The 17,223-nt window shown below is 40.8% G+C and overlaps 1 pseudogene; it reads left to right on the forward strand.

Moving 5' to 3' along the window:
* The first annotated feature begins 579 nt into the window (after positions 1-579).
* Positions 580-2,724, forward strand: LOC123427576 (annotated as a pseudogene).
* The last annotated feature ends 14,499 nt before the right edge of the window (positions 2,725-17,223 follow it).

Raw genomic sequence — 17,223 nt, forward strand, 5'->3', positions numbered from 1 at the left:
AAGATGGGGTTTTCATCATTGGTTTGAGATTATGCCTCTACATCATGTCATCTTGCTTAAGGCATTACTCTGTTTGTCATGAACTCAATACACTAGATGCATGCTGGATAGCGGTCGATGTGTGGAATAATCTCTACTATTAAATCAGGATGTGCCGTCATGATGGTTCAACCTCGCTTATGGTTCGACCTCCCAGCGATCCCACCTCGTCTTACCCATCCCCGAACAAAAAAAGCGTAGAAAAAAATCCCACCTTCGACGCGAGTGAAAAACCGAAACGACCTGCACGCCCACCAGTTTCCCCGTCGGTCTCCATCCCCAGATCTCTCTCCCCCACCCCCTCCCTCGCAACCACCCCCTCTCCCGCAAGACCCGGCGGCGCCTCCTTGTCCGTCGGAGCGCAGTCACACATCAGGGTCGGGGTTTATGCGAGCAGCACCCACCCCGCGAGCTTGCGGCCGCCCCCGTGCCCTCGGTGCCGGCCCCGCTCTCGCGCCGCTCGGGTCGTCGCCGCCTCTCTCGCCGTCGACGAGTCACTATGGCGTCGGTGGCGGCCAGGCACCTCGTCCGCGTCCCACCATGCCGGAGCCCACCAAGCCCCTCTCCCCCACCCAAGGCGCGGCCTCTACCTCGGCTCCGCCCTCCTCGCCATCGTCATCTCCACCCTCGTCCACCTCCTCTCCCCACCACCTCAGCCAGCCCCCTCCCCGCGCTTCTTCGTCATCATAGACGCCGGCAGCATCGGTACCCGGGCCCACGTATTCTCCTTCGGGCCCGATGGCCGACCGGATCTGGCGAGCTCCGCCGTGATGCGCGTCTCCCCGGGGCTCTCCTCTTTCTCCGCGGACACGGCGCATGTGGCGGAGTCGCTGCAGCCTCTGATGGAATTTGCCAAGGAGAAGGTAGGTGGCGAGGGGGCCGCCGCGGCAACAGAAGTGCGGCTGATGGCAACTGTCGGCCTGCGGCTACTCGAGGAGAGCGTCCGGGAGGCGATATTGGTGTCCTGCAGGAACACTCTCAGGGCCTCCGGGTTCCGATTCAAGGACTCATGGGCCAAGGTGATCCCAGGTACTACTGTCGGTTTCTTCGCGTTACTAAGAAAATGAATTGCAAAAACCAGTAAGCCTCCTGCAACATGTTCATTTCTTACTGGTTGATAACATCAACAAACTGAGCAAATCATGGGGCATGGAGAACATTGATTGAGTGATACAAATACTGCTGGGCAGTATGGAACTGACTGCGAATTAGTTTTTCCTTTTGGGGGTGAGGGTGATTGTTTGATGGATCTAGATGGTTATTGTGTCACTAGCTGAAATATGTCTGAGTTGGTTTTTTTACTTCGGCTGGTATGTTTCTTATATAGGTTCTGATGAAGGCGTCTATGCTTGGGTTGCGGCAAACTATGCTCTGGGAACACTTGGAATGTAGATCTTCTTCACTGATGATGATGCAAGAAGGAAAGGGTAAGAAATGCATGTGGACTTTGATCCCTTTTTCTTTATCGGTATTTATGGTTACTTAGTCTACATATCCTTTTCTTCATGATTCCTGTGCTTAAAGTACCGTCAGATGAAGTTAGAATCTTTGGCACTGTCATGATGAACTCAAAATTATAATGCATAATGAGTGGGATATCCGTGTAATTTTTTAATGTCATACCCTTCTCTTTATTGTTCCTATGCTTAGAGTACCGTCGGCTGAAGTTAGAAATTTGGGCACTGTCATGATGTCCGTGTAAAGATGTAATTGTTTGATGTCAAGTAAGATGGAGGTTCTTGGCTGCATTGATCTAATATCTTTTTCAAATCTTGACACTTTGAATACTTTGTTGGGCTTGCTCTTTATTGTGACTTAAGAAACTCAACTAAGCATGATTTTCTTAGATTTAGTATCATTTTTATCGGACATTAGGATTTGCACTGCCAGCATTTGTATTATATATTCGTATCCACCTGCATACCCTTAACTTTTGTCTTGAATGCAGAGAAGTGTGAGCATCAGCAATGTCACCTAGGATCTAATTTCGTCCCTGAGCTTCTTGGGCATTTTCTAGCAACTGGAAATTTCTATTTTATGTCTAAGGTCCACTACATGTTCTCAATTTTTTTTCTTCCCTTGGCACATACTATCCTTTTCTTTGGGTACTTCTGACTATAAATCCTCTTCCAGTTTTTTGGACTAGACCGGTCTTCATCACTGTCTGATTTTGTGGTTGCTGGAGAGCAACTTTGCAACAAGGACCTGTCCATGCTGAAACAAAAGTATCTCAATCATTCAGATGAAGATTTCTCACGATATTGCTTCTCGTCAGCATATATCGTAGCTCTGCTGCACGACAGCCTTCGTGTACCATTGGATGACAAGAGGCAAGCATATCATACTAGGACACCATCATTCTTCTTGAGTTAAAATTTACCCTTGACTAATTTTATGCCCTTGCTACTTAAAATTTCCTCTGAGCAGGATCGAGTATTCAAATCAGGTCGGCGACACTCATATTGAATGGGCCCTCTGGGAGCTTCCATTGCAAATACAAAACATAGGATTCTAGGGGCTTCAGGGGCTGCCGCAGCACCGACACATAAGCATAGACCACTCCTCGCTGTGTTGGGAGCGTTTCTTGCCTGTGGAGTATTTTTGGTGTTGAGATGGAGGAAGCCCAAGACAAGGATTATATATGATTAAGAGAAAGGCCGATACATTATAACACGCATCAGCTGACGCTGTGTGTTGTGCAGATGGTGGGCATATATTGTACAATTTTGTATTAAATCAGCGACGCTTATTTTGGGACGAAGAAAGTGTATTAATCTTAGCTCAAGTTCTGATCTTGTTATTTTGCGTGCATGAGTACAAAATTTATTGTTTCCGTGTCATCATATCCTAGGTTTAGTAGAGGCGCAAGGAAACTGGCCATTTGACGTCACAGTTATGTTTTCCTTACTTATAGATGATGCATGTAGTTGTTGTTAAGCTTCGGTTATGCTTTCTCTTACCATGAGAATAAGATGAGTTTTTCTGTAATTTTGGATGTCTTTATCTAAACTGTAACTGTGCAGTCTGCTTACGAAGCACAAAGAGTATCCTGAATGCCAACGAAAAATAATTATCCTAACATTTAAATGCTGAAAGGCATAAAAGTCAATACTTCTATTACATTGCTGTCATGCCATTTTTTCTGATACATAACATGCCTTTCAAAGATATATGCTTGGGAACTGATTTATTTTCTCCCCATTTGAGTCATTAACTACCTCAACAAGCTACTGCCTATTACAGGTTGCGGGTGAAATTTATTCAGAGCTGAAATCCATGGCACATATTGGTCAAGGGGAAGACGAGGTCGTGGTTCCAACGCGTGGCGGATCGGCGTTGCTGATTCACAGCCGCGGACTTCCTTGTTTGCTTCTGGCCGTGGGCGCGGTGCACCTTGTCCTGATGTCACCCAAGAGGTATGAAATCCATCATAGTCTTTTGATAACTCGAACGCTAATGCCACCATCGATTTCTGACGTTTACTTCTGGGCGGCCACGAGAAATGCTCTGATATGCCGTCGTTATGCACATAATGAAAGACTCGAGCTGACAACCTGTGGACAGAGCTCGGGGATGGCGGTGTCTGTTTTTTATATATGTTTGGTCAACGAAACCTGTGGCTTTTGGCTGTACATGCTGCGGTGACATGATCATGGCATCAGATTAATACACACCAACAGAAGTTGGACTGTTGGAGGGAACTATGGAGCTGAAGGTGTGCAGGCACAGGAGAGTATGGATGCCCCACCAGAGGTATCAGTAGTGGAGGAGAACCTAGCTGCTGAAGGTCACAAGATGAGATTGGAAACTTCATTTTTTTCATGTATAATTTATGCTGAGGATGGCAATTATCATTGCCCTGAAATTGTATTGTGATTTCTGTCAACGATTTATGTGCACAATGATCCCATCATTATTATTATCATCATCATCCTTGGTGCTGCTGCTACTGTTGTTATTTGTGTTGATTCAGTACTAATGCTAAATGTGGAAAATTGTAAGGTCTCTCAACTTGGGATGTATATTGTGTTGTTCCATTTGGATGTTGTGGGCCGATGCTTTAGATATAACAGACAGTGCCTGTGCATTGGTGTACTAGAAAACCCGTTGAAGAAACTCGTTCCTTTCTATGCTTCTTTTGATTTTGTTGAGTCGTCAGATTGTATTCATTGTGCACGTCAAACAAAAATCTTGTGAGAGGTTGAACAAGATGCTTGTGTCCAGTTGCGACACCTTATGTTTCCGCTATCAACAAAGGTAATGAAAGACTCGAGCTGACAACCTTTTATACTGTGCACCCTCACAAGTACTCTGGTTGGTAGTTGTTTGCCCTCTCCTGATCAAGTGAATTATCGATATCTCTTGTGCTACTAATATAGTGGTTTGGTGGTTGGTGTGATTTTCAGGCATTTTAAACAAGAAGGCAACCAACTGCTCATAAAGATAAAATCGATGATAAGATTTGGACATTAATGGTCACTCATGTTCACTTGTTTTGCCTTTTCCCGTGAAGCTTTGTAAGTGTGACTACTCCAGTCTGTGTTGATCTTAATGTAAGACCAGGGATGTACATTATTGTTATTGCTTATCAAATTTTGTTATTTACTTATGAATGAAAGAATTAACTTGTAGGATGGAAGTTTAGTATTCAAACATTAAGCGGTCAAGCCACTAAATCTTGACCCTTTAACGTTATAGTACAACTCTGAAAGGCTAAGATACTTTTGGTTGCATGCTTAACCAAAACTATTTGGTACCACTCAAACTAGACAACGTAGCAGTTTTGATTGGAAAATCATTTATGCACCCTACATAAGTGGAAAAAAATTCCTGTCACATGTTTACTATTTCCTGCAAACTTCTCATTTTATCTGTGCAGAAACTTCTCACGATGTAGTTCCTGTTGCTATATTAGAGTCAACAACTGTATATTTCTGAACTTAACAGCTACCTTTGAAGCGAACGCGGTGATGAGAACTTATACCGTGTTCTGCCTAGCCTACTAAATCACTAACCCAGCGACGTTAGAAACTTCCCTGCCAAAATCTGAAAATTTCTATATGCCTGACTAGATGTTATTAGTTGTGGCATAACACGCTTCGCTCCATCTAATAGATCAACAATAAAGTTTATATCGCTTCTCTTTGATTTGTTTCGACATGAATGTAGATGTGCACATTCAGATAACTTTTACTGTCTGTGTTGCTTGAATAAGAATTTTATTATCATCTTTCTAACTTTAACCAGTGGTATGGTTGTAGACTGGCAGCAAACTGTAGTACAATAAATCTGGCAATTAATTTGTTGTTTTACTGCATTCTGGTATCCACTACTAAGAAAAATAGTACAATAAATGATTTTGGTTCGCATCTATTCTTCTTATTACTATATATGCCTTTTTTCAAAGGAGAGATCAGTGTTAAAGTTGGTTTTACTTTTCACCATTTGGCATGTTATTATTTTTTTCGTGTACTGATATACAACATTACAAAGTTGTACTAAATCAAATATGCTTATTTTGGGATGGAGGGGGTACTTGCATTAAAGGTAAGCATAATCCTAAAAATAATATTTTGCTACCACGCATGTGCATAACAAACTTATTTTCTAATTCACGCAAGAAAGGAGCTATTCCTAGTGATCATGTTGTTGCCAAGACTAAGAGAACCAGTGTTATATCGGTGATGCCTTTTGCCACTTGAGAGATCCAGCATGGTATTTTTACTCCAATGTCGCCTGTTGCGGCTATACCAGGGGTATGTATTCCACTCACCCCCGTTTGATTTTTCTGCCCCCTAGCACTCTGTCTGAATCCTCTAATATGATGCTAATTTTATTGACCGACTCGATTAGATCTCTTTTTGGTTCAATACTGCCATGGTTAGAAGTACATCTCTAAATGCTTGCCGTATGTGTTGTGCTCCCTACAGCTACTTGTGCGTGTGTGACGTGGGTGTGTGCAACTGGATGTGCCTGTGTGTTCACGTATGTGCAGATTTACAGGGAGGAAGTGACTCGTTTCAAGCAGGAGAGGTTGTTGGTTGTTGGCAGAAGATGATTAGGATTAGTATGACATGATTAAAGCACTGCACTGTTATTTTTTTGGTGGTGCAGGAGCTTGACTGATTCGTCTATGAATTTCTCGACAAATTTGAACTTAGTTGCCCCTTAAATTTTAATCCCCTTGACAAACTTGTCATTTATGTTTGGTTCAAGTATTATTAAGAGACTGCTGCATGCCTAGAGTTGATGCTCTCCAACATTTTTGTATGGATGAGACAATTATGCACTTGTTGAGAAAACCATGATAGTACTCGCGAGTTATATAGGGATTGTTGCATTGCTGATATTTCTGTTTGTAGTTTGTACTATGATTATGCAGGCCTGATAACAATTCACACATTTAATGGGTACATGTGAACTTAGAGGAAATGAATCATATTTTCTTTCATAGTCATGTTCTCTCATATACACATATTTCAGCGGGTCCGTTTTTTCTGATGGGATCTATTTAATTTGAAGTACTTCTTTCTATAGAGATAACTTACACACAAGCAATGTGCTTCCTTCTATAAAGTCATGTGGTACACATAGAGGTTCTATTGATACCTAGGTGGAATGGATTTGTGGGTGTGCTAGGTGGACTGCCACTCGATTGTGGAGGAATTGGCTAACTACTTTTGATAGCAGGGTTGTCTGAGTGAAAAGGTAGCAACGATCGCGACAACTACTAGATTCAGCGATCCGGTGGCTATAAATCGGATCTAAACTAAAATAAATGGCATGGTTGTTGGAGGTTGCATAAGGCTGGACCAAGCTTCTTCTTCATGTTCTCTAAAGTTTTCAACTTCCATTCCTTTAATGTATGTTGTTTTTAACTTCTTTTATTAGGGGCTTATGGTTAATATTTTTTTTCATATCTTATATTTATTGTTTCAGTTTGCTAGATAGAAGTGATGTTATAGTATTCACATGCCTTCAGATTTTCCCCCACTTTGTTTTTCTCATAGATAGAAGTACTCTTAAAGTTAAATTAATGATTATATGTTCATCGATTTGTCTTTCCTTTTTTTCTCATGCAGTGAGAATACAAAGAGCAAACTCTTATCAACTGCATTTATACACATGGAACACATGGGAAGGAGCTTCATCAAAAGTTTATCAAAAATTTCATCTCTGAACTAGCGAATTCTATTATCTGGCCCATCTGTTATTTAAACTCTGTATGTTTGGATGGATAATTCAGTAGGTCACAATCTGAAAAAAAAATTAAAAGCTAGAAATGCACGGTACAGAGAGAGTTTGAGTAGGTCACATGAGGATCTGAAGTGAATACATTATTCAATTGGTATTTAACTACTAGATTAGATATGCCCGGTAGCAGCACACTTACATTATACAATTGGTGTTGATGACTAGATTACATATCCCGTAGCAACGCATGGGCTTTTTAATAGTAGTAGTAGATGTAGAAAGTAGCGGTCTACTTGTCTCGGATGTGATGCCTATATGCATGATCATTGCCTTAGATATCGTCATGACTTTGCGCGATTCTATCAATTGCTTGACAGTAATTTGTTTACCCACCATGATATTTACTATTTTGAGAGAAGCCTCTAGTGAACACTATGGCCCCCGGGTCTACTCCACACCATATTTTCAGCTTTACACTTTTTACTTCGCTGCACTTTTCACCTTCAGATCTCACTTTGCAAACATTCTTGAAGTGATTCACAACCCCTTTAAAGAGTTGGGTGCAAGCTCTTTTGTGTTTGCGCAGGTACTCTGAACTTGACGAGATTCTCCTACTGGATTGATACCTTGGTTCTCAAACTGAGGGAAATACGTACTGCTCCTCTGCTGCATCACCCTTTCCTGTTCAAGGGAAAAACTAATGCAAGCTCAAGAGAAGATAGAAGGATCTCTGGCACCACTGCCGGGGAAGGACTTTTGTTGACATAGCAGTGTACACTGCCCGGCACTTTGTCACACTGCCTCCCTCTGTCAACTAGCCGCCTCGCGCACAACTGGACTATGGGACGGACCCACGACAGTCCAACACGGTTGTGAACATGATGTGCACCCGACTCATTGAGCTGACCGACATGGAGGGCCACAAGTCCGTTGATAACCTACAAGTATAGGGGATCAATTGTAGCCTTTCTCGAGAAGTAATAGTGTCGAACCCAACGAGGAGCTAAAGGTAGAACAAATATTCCCTCAAGTTCTATCGACCACCGATACAACTCTACGCACGCTTACCATTCACTTTACCTAGAACAAGTATGAAACTAGAAGTACTTTGTAGGCGTGATAGGATAGGTTTGCAAGAAAATAAAGAACACATAAATAAAAACTAGGGGCAACTAAGATAAAGAAACAACTAAGTTGGTCTTAGTAGAGATCTTTTTGTCACAAGAAGATTATTTGACCCTAGGCAGTCGATAACTAGACTGGCAATCATTATTGCAATTTTATATGAAGAAAAGGCATAACCTAACATACTTTCTCTGCTTGTATCATATGCACTTATGATTGGAACTCTAGCAAGCATCCGCAACTACTAAAGAACATTAAGGTAAAACCCAACCGTAGAAGTATAAGGTATCAAGTCTCTATACTCCCATATGCAACAACCCACCTACTTGGGTTAATGCTTCTGTCACTCAAGAAACCCACCATAGGAAAATCATGAACACATTGCAACACCCCACATCAGGGATCCCTCATGCTTGCGCGATACAGAGAGCACCATAGAACAACACCAATAATAAATCATGCAACTCAAACCAAGCATGATCATCAACCAACCCATAGGACAAAATGGATCAACTCAAACATCATAGGATAGCCATAAATCATTGGGAAATAATATATAGCGTTGAGCACCATGTTTAATTAGATATTACAGCGGGAAGAAGGGATTTTACACTGCTGCATAGAAGGGGAGAGAGTTGGTGATGACAGCGATGAAGTTGTTGGTGTAGACCGACGTCACAATGATGGCCCAGGTGGTTTTCTGGTGCCACCGGGAGAGAGGGGGAGAGAGCCCCCTTCTTTCTTCTTCTTCCTTGACCTTCCCCCTAGATGGGAGAAATGTTTCCCCTCTGATCAATGGCCTCCATGGCGGCGGAGGGGCGAGAGGCCCTCCGAGATTGGATCTCTCTCTCTCTCTGTTTCCTTCTGTTTCTGCCTTTTTCTACCTTCCAGATTCTAGCGTTTCACGATTTCTTATATTCTCGGAGATCCATAACTCCGATTGGGCTGAAAGTTTAACACGATTTTTCTCCAGATATTAGCTTTCTTGCGGCGAAAGAAGGGCACCAACCGCCTTACGGGGTGGCCACAAGACAGGCTTGCATGCCCTACCCCCACGCCGCGCCCCTCTAGCTTGTGGGCCCCGAGGTCACCACCTTGTGTTGATTCCACGTCCCAAAATTCACATATATTCCAAAGAAAATCTCCGTAATATTTTATCAATTTGTACTTCATTTGATAGGATTTTCTGCGAAACAAAAAACATGCAACAAACATGAACTGGCACTGGGCACTGGATCAATATGTTAGTCCCAAAAATAATATAAAAAGTTGCCAAAAGTATATGAAAGTTTTAGAATATTGGCATGAAACAATAAAAAATTATAGATACGACGGAGACATATCAACATCCCCAAGCTTAATTCCTGCTCGTCCTCGAGTAGGTAAATGATAAAAAAAAGTGATGTGGAATGCTACCTAGCATAATCTTGATCATATATCTAATCATGGCATGAATATTAAGACACGAGTGATTCAAAGCTATAGTCTATCATTTGACATTAAGACTATAATACTTCAAGCTTACTAATAGAGCAATCATGTTTTCTCAAAATATCATGGCTAAAAGAAAGTTATCCCTACAAAGTCATATAGTATGGCTATACTCCATCTTCATCACACGAAGTATTAAATCATGCACAACCCCTGTTTTAGCCAAGCAATTGTTTCATAATTTAATATTCTCAAACTTTTTCAACTTTCAGGCAATACATGAGCATGAGCCATGGGTATAGAACTATAGGTGGAATAGAGTATGGTGGAGGTTGTGGAGAAGACAAAAAGAAAGAGATAGTCTCACATCAACTAGGTGTATCAACGACCTATGGAAATGCCCATCAATAGATATCAATGTGCGTGAGTAGGGATTGCCATGGAACCACTACTAGGGAAAACCCTACTAGTAGCTCTGGATATATGCGTAGCAGTAGCGCTGGTCCAAGCGCTACTGCTATCACGCTACACCTAAAAACTAGTAGTAGCGCCGGTACGGGCAGGGCTACTGGTAACTTTAGTAGTAGCGCTTGCTCATAGAAAGCGTTGCTGCTAAGCCGCGCTACTGCTCATATTTTCCAGCGCTACTGCTAACTTTTACTGCTTTTACAGATTTGCATCATCAGAATGCATCATCATCATCGACAATATTAGCAGTATTCAGAATATTCAGAATGCATCATCATCCACAATATTAGCAGTACTCAGAATATTTTCAAGCTCTACGTATTTAGCATCATAATCATCATCATCGACAATATTTGCATCATCATCATCATCTATATCAACAACATGGGGATTGGATTATAGGTAGCTCATACCATATAACTCATACTCATTTAATAACTCATATAACTCATATACATATAACTCGTACTCATACAACTCATACTCATATAACTCATACTCATATAGCTCATACTCATATAACTCATACTCATATAACTCATAATCAAATAACTCATACTCATATAACTCATACTCATATAGCTCATACTCATATAGCTCAGACTCATATATATAACTCGTACTCATATAACTCATACTCATATAACAATATCACTAATAATAATCCAGTTGACGTCTCACAGTGCAGACGGTGGCAACCCAAAGATAAGGAACCATCACCGGATCATAGCTCGGGTGATGTCCCTGGAGAACCTGCCAGGTATTGGAGAACCTGGCATCCAACGCAGCCATGTAGCAACAGACTTGCTCATCCTCCTCCCCAACACGACGACATACCACCTCCGTGGGGGCCGGCTCCCTCGTCATCGATAATGGCCCACGCGACTGCCACCAAAGAAGCTCCGGATCAACGATGAGACCCGGATTTCACACCAAGGTCCCCCCCGGAAGGTAGCACCTCCCAGTGCCAGCCTGGCGGAGCCCAGTCCCGGAAATGGCGCATATCAAGCAGGCTCTCGACGACCACTCGACGACGAGGATGCGGGCCGGGCATTGTCGAAGCCGAGACAAATTCATTTGAGAAAAAATTCTTATTGTTTAATGTTTCAACCAAATATGACATGGGAACATCATATGACAAATTAACCAAATATTACATAGGCTATCTCACGAGAACATGGCAACATCATATGACAAATTAACCAAGTTCATATGACAAAAACTAATTAGCTCATGTTCAGGGGATCAACGCTCATGACAACATCATATGACAAATTAACGAAATATGATTGTGCATGTTTGCAAGTTTGAGGTAGTATGAACTAGAGGGGAGCAAGAGCATGGTAGTACCGTGCGGGGGCAGGGTCGGAGGTGGCCGGGGGCAACGTCGGAGGTGGCCGGTGGCGACGTCGGAGGTGGTCGGAGGTGGCGGCGCTAACCCTAGGAGAATGAGAATCGCCGAGAGGGGATGACAAGAAGTTGTCAATAGAAATTAGTTGTCAAATATTTTTAAATAAGCGACATAAATTACTTAATAAATATGGTTGAGGAACTTAAATAAACGACATATGATGGACACTCTTCTCTCATGTATGGTGGACACTCCCTCACCGGATTTTCGACCGTCGATGATGGTCTCTACTCCTACTTCCCCTAGTGCATAACAAATATCTAGAACAAGGAGAAGGAGGAGAAGCGACCCCCACGACAATAGTCTGTATTCTTCTTCTCTCATATATGATGAACACCCCCTCACCGATTTTTCGACCGTCGATGATGGTCGCTACTCCTACTTCCCCTCGTGCATAACAAATATCTACACAAGGAGAAGAAGGACAAGCGACCCCCACGATAACAGTTGGCATTCTTCTTCTCTCACATATGGTGGACACTCCCTCACCGATCAAACTATTTCTATTAAACACTTACTAAATAAACTATTTCTAATAAACACTTACTAAAAATAGTAAAAAAACTACATTATACTTATATTGAAATATAATGTAGCACAAGGAAATAAACGAAGAATAACCACTAAAACAACTATATAGGCCGGCCTAGTGCGCAATGCTGCAGGCGCCCGTTAGCAAAAATACACAATAACGGACGCTTGCAGTGCCAAATAGGATTTGCCCGTTTCACGATCCAACGCCTCGGTTTTGGGAACCAGGTTCTCAGCCGGTTTTCTCCTTTTCCTTTTCTAGTTTTTTTATTTTTCTTTCCCGTTTCAAAAAATGTTGTGGATCAATAAAAAATGCTTTTGGATTTTCAAAACTATATTTGGATTTTCACCATAATAGTAAACAGAAATCCAAGGTCGACACGTTAAACATCAAGATAATGTTATAGTGTACTAGATGCTTTGAACTCGTTGAAAGCGATAGTGTTTGGTTTTGGATATCAACTGTTTACCTCATAAGATGGTACCAACAAATTATGCATAATCCTGTGATCTTGACAAGACGTCAATTTTGCTGTTTCCCTCTTCTGAAAACTTATGTTTTGGACTTCTTTCTGCAAGCCCTGATGCACTAACTATCTTCAAATGTGTAAGGCCACGCTAGTATATTCTTAGTGATTTTCCTTTCCTTCTAATTTTTCTGTATAAATATCAAAAAGAAATTGTTGTATATTTATATGCTACAAGTTCATATCAATAGCATATCTAATAGGATTAAGTTCCACCTCATATAAAATATATCATCTTTCAAGCCACCTACGTCATTTCAAGATTTTCATTTTTTTTAATTGGTTATTATCCTAAATGCTCAGAAGTTCTGAACCACAAACTAAAACATGGATTCTATTTTATGCCAGGTCATTGAGATACCTAGGGAAAGCACACAAGTGAAGCATATTTCACAAAGACCAACAATACGCTCGTAAGATGTGACATTAGGATACATATTTCACATACAAAAAATTGAAAGGAAAAGATATTGATTTCACATATACAAGAATGACATTGGTGAAGTCGAAAAACGGGGGTGGGAGGAGGGAGGAGAGAGGAGGACGAGGGAGGAGGGAGGAGGATAACAAGGAGCGGAGGCGGCGGGCGACGGGTGACGGGAACGGCGGGGGCGGTGGAAGACGAGCGACGGGAACGGCGGCGGCGGCGGACTATGGGCGACGGGAACGGCGGCGGTGGATGATAACGGGGGATGCGGGGGGAGAGTGAATTGGAGTGGAGAGGGGAGTAGGAGGGGTGGCCGGTTGGATAAGGTGGATAAGATATATGTATCAGCAGTGCTCGTTTAAGAAAAGCGCTACTGCTATTCAACTTATCAGTAGCGCTTTACACAAGCGCGTACTGCTACTAATGCTACCGTCTGTGCACCTCATTTGGCCTCCTTTAACAGTAGCGCTGGATATATATCCAACACTACTTCTAAGGTTTTAGTAGTACCGCTGACCCGGATCAGTGCTACTGCTAATTAGCAGCAGCGTTTTATGTTTTCCAGCACTACTACTGAGGTCATGCCTATAAGGTTTTTCCTAGTAGTGAACAGATGCACTAGAGCTATAAGTATATGAAAGCTCAAAAAGGAACTAAGTGGGTGTGCATCCAACTCGCTTGCTCACGAAGACCTAGGGCAATTTGAGGAAGCCCATCACTGGAATATACAAGCCAAGTTCTATAATGAAAAATTCCCACTAGTATATGAAAGTGACAATATAGGAGACTCTCTATCATGATGATCATGGTGCTACTTTGAAACACAAGTGTGGAAAAAGGAATAGTAGCATTGCCCCTTCTCCCTTTTCTCTATTTTTTTTTATTTTCATCTTTTTTGGTGGGCTTCTTTGGCCTCTTTTTGTCTATTGGGGCTTCTTTGGCCTGTTTTATTTTTCATAAAGTCCGGAGACTCATCCCAACTTGTGAGGGAATCATAGCTGCCATCATCCTTTCCTCACATGGGACAATGCTCTAATAATGATGATCATCACACTTTTATTTACTTACAACTCAAGAATTATAACTCGATACTAGAACAAATATGACCCTATATGAATTCCTCCCATAGACCTGGATGTGCAATGACCTAGCGTAGCAATGATATCAAAAAATGGACAAGGCATGAAAACATCATGCTAGCTATCTTACGATCATGCAAAGCAATATGACAATGATGATGCGTGTCATAATAAATAAAATGGTGGAAGTTGCATGGAAAATATCCCGTAATGGCTACGGAAATGCCATAATAGGTAGGTATGGTGGCTGTTTTTCAGGAAGGTATATGGTGGCTGTTTTGAGAAAGGTGGGTTTAATGCACCGGCGTAAGTGGCGCGGTACTAGAGAGGCTAGCAAATGTGGAACGGTGAGAGTGTGTATAATCCATGGACTCAACATTAATCATAAAGAACTCACATACTTATTGCAAAAAATTATTAGTCATCAAAACAAGGTACTACAAGCATGCTCCTAGGGGAAGGGTTGGTAGGAGTTAACCATCGCGTGATCTCGACCTCCACACAAAGGATGACGATCAATAAATAAATCATGCTCCGACTTCTTTACATAATGGTTCACCATACGTGCATGCTACGATAATCAGAAACTTTAACACAAATATTTCTACCTATCGACAATTACTCACTAGCATGACTCTAATATCACCATCTTTGTATCGCAAAACTATTGCAAGGAATCAAACGCATCATATTCAGTGATCTACAAGTTTTATGTAGAATTTTATGACTAACCATGTGAATGACCAACTCATGTTAACTCTCTAAATAGATATAAATGAAGAATGAGAGTTTAATTATTTCTAAAAAAGATATGCCCACTCTCTAACAAATATAAGTGAAGCAAAAGAGCATTTTACAAATGGCGGTTTTCTATGTGTAGAGAAACAGGCAATACAAACTTAAAATGATATCTTCTATTCTTAAATAGCTAGAACCCACTATCCAATTTTCCTCTTCATGCAACAATGCCACATCATCAAGTCATGCATGTAGTTATAAGTTACTTGTTTTATTAATCTCTTCATGCAAAACATATCCTCATGCATGAATTTTTTTCTAGGTAATTAAGAAAGACATTTTTATAATTATTTTTGCATTACCATTAGTTTTCTAACGTTTATCCATATATTTTTTTAACATGTTTCCGCAGCAAGGCGCGGGGCATCGTCTAGTAAGCGAAGCACATGAAGCATTCTATAAAGCCATACTCAAAAGATATAAGTGAGGTGCAAAGAGCCTTCTATAAATAAACCAAGGACTTTCTCATACCAGCATGGTGTTTTATTAAAATTAAAATTAAAAACACGACGCTCCAAGATTTATGCATATCATGTGTCGAATAAAAATATAGCTCCAAGTAAAATTACCGATGGTTGTTAGAAGAAAGAGGGGATTCCTTTTGGGGCATCCCCAAGCTTAGTTGCTTGGGAGTCCTTGAATATTACCTTGGGGTGCCACAGGCATCTCCAAGCTTAGTCTCTTTCCACTCCTTATTCCTTCATCCATCCTGATGTCGCCCAAATCTTGAAAACTTCAATCACACAAAACTTCACAAAACCCTCGTGAGATCCGTTAGTAATAATAAAGAAAATTACAACTTCAAGTATTGTTGCCAACCAATTATTATTTTTGCATTGTATCTACTGTAATATAACTTTTCCATGGCTTATACCACTGATGCAACCGATACTTTCATCAAAACGAGCAAAACAATGCATCAAAAACAGAATCTATAAAAACAGGACAGTCTGTAGTATTCTGTACATTCACCACACTTTTGTAACTCTAACAATTCTGATAAATTAGGACGAAATAAAAAAAATCATAGCAGTACCGTGTCAAAAATTCAGAAAGTTTTGACATTCCAGTAAAAAGAGTAAATTCACGCACTACACCCAAAGTTTCTGTTTTTGCACTGCACACACCAAACAAGCAATCTAATCATCCTAAAGGAAAATATTGGCACATTACTTTGATAATACAATTAATTTATACAAGGGGATAATTATTTTGGTTGCAAAGTTTCTGTAATTAAGATTCACAAGGTTTCCATGGGCATGAACAAAGTTCAAGGCATGCTCCCCTTTTAACAATGTTCGTCTCTCTCACTTTCACTTTTCTTTTTGAAAAAGTTTTAGGCTCCCTCTTTTTTTTAAACTATATAAAAGCACACAATAGAATAAAATGACTCTCTAAAATTTCCAGGTTGTCTCCTTGTCAACACTTTCTTTAAAGCCATTAAGCTAGCCATAAAGTTCTCAAGTAATTGATCCACCCGGATCCCAAGGTATATGAAAACCAATTTTAATTAACAATGATTTTTAATTTTGTAGTGAGCACAAAGTAACATATATAAAACAAAAACGAAGTCTAAATCTCTTCCTATGCATCGGCATGTCATAAAGGAACAATTCATGCACACAAAGTAAAGGCCAATGCATAGTATAAACAATTTCTTGCAATTTTGTCGTATTGGAAACATAGAGAGGCGGAGATGTAGTTCCTCTCTCATAATAATTGCAAGTAGGATAAGCGAGAACATGCACATTATATCTATCAAAATCATCATGTGTAATAATAAAAGGCAACCCATCTATATAATCCTGAATAAGTGCAAATTTCTCCAATATAGTGTAGTTTGGAGAATTCAAAAAGATAATAGGACTATCATGTGTGGGTGCAATAGCAACAATTTCATTCTTAACATAAGGAACTATAGCAAGTTCATCTCCATAATCACCATTCATATTGGCATCATGGCCACAAGCATAGCAAGCATCAAGTTCATCAAAAAGGGATATTTCAAATTAATCTAAGGGATCATAGCAATTATCATAGCATTCATCCTTCGGTAAGGACGAAGGGAAATTAAACAATGTACGAGTTGAAGAGTTACTCTCATTAGATGGTGGGCACAGGTAGTTAATCCGCTCTTCCTCCTTTTGTTCTTCGCTCTCCTCCTCATCTTTTTCATCCAATGAGCTCACAGTG

Source organism: Hordeum vulgare, chromosome 2H, assembly GCF_904849725.1.
Source record: "Hordeum vulgare subsp. vulgare chromosome 2H, MorexV3_pseudomolecules_assembly, whole genome shotgun sequence".
In the NCBI taxonomy this organism is placed as follows: domain Eukaryota; kingdom Viridiplantae; phylum Streptophyta; class Magnoliopsida; order Poales; family Poaceae; genus Hordeum; species Hordeum vulgare.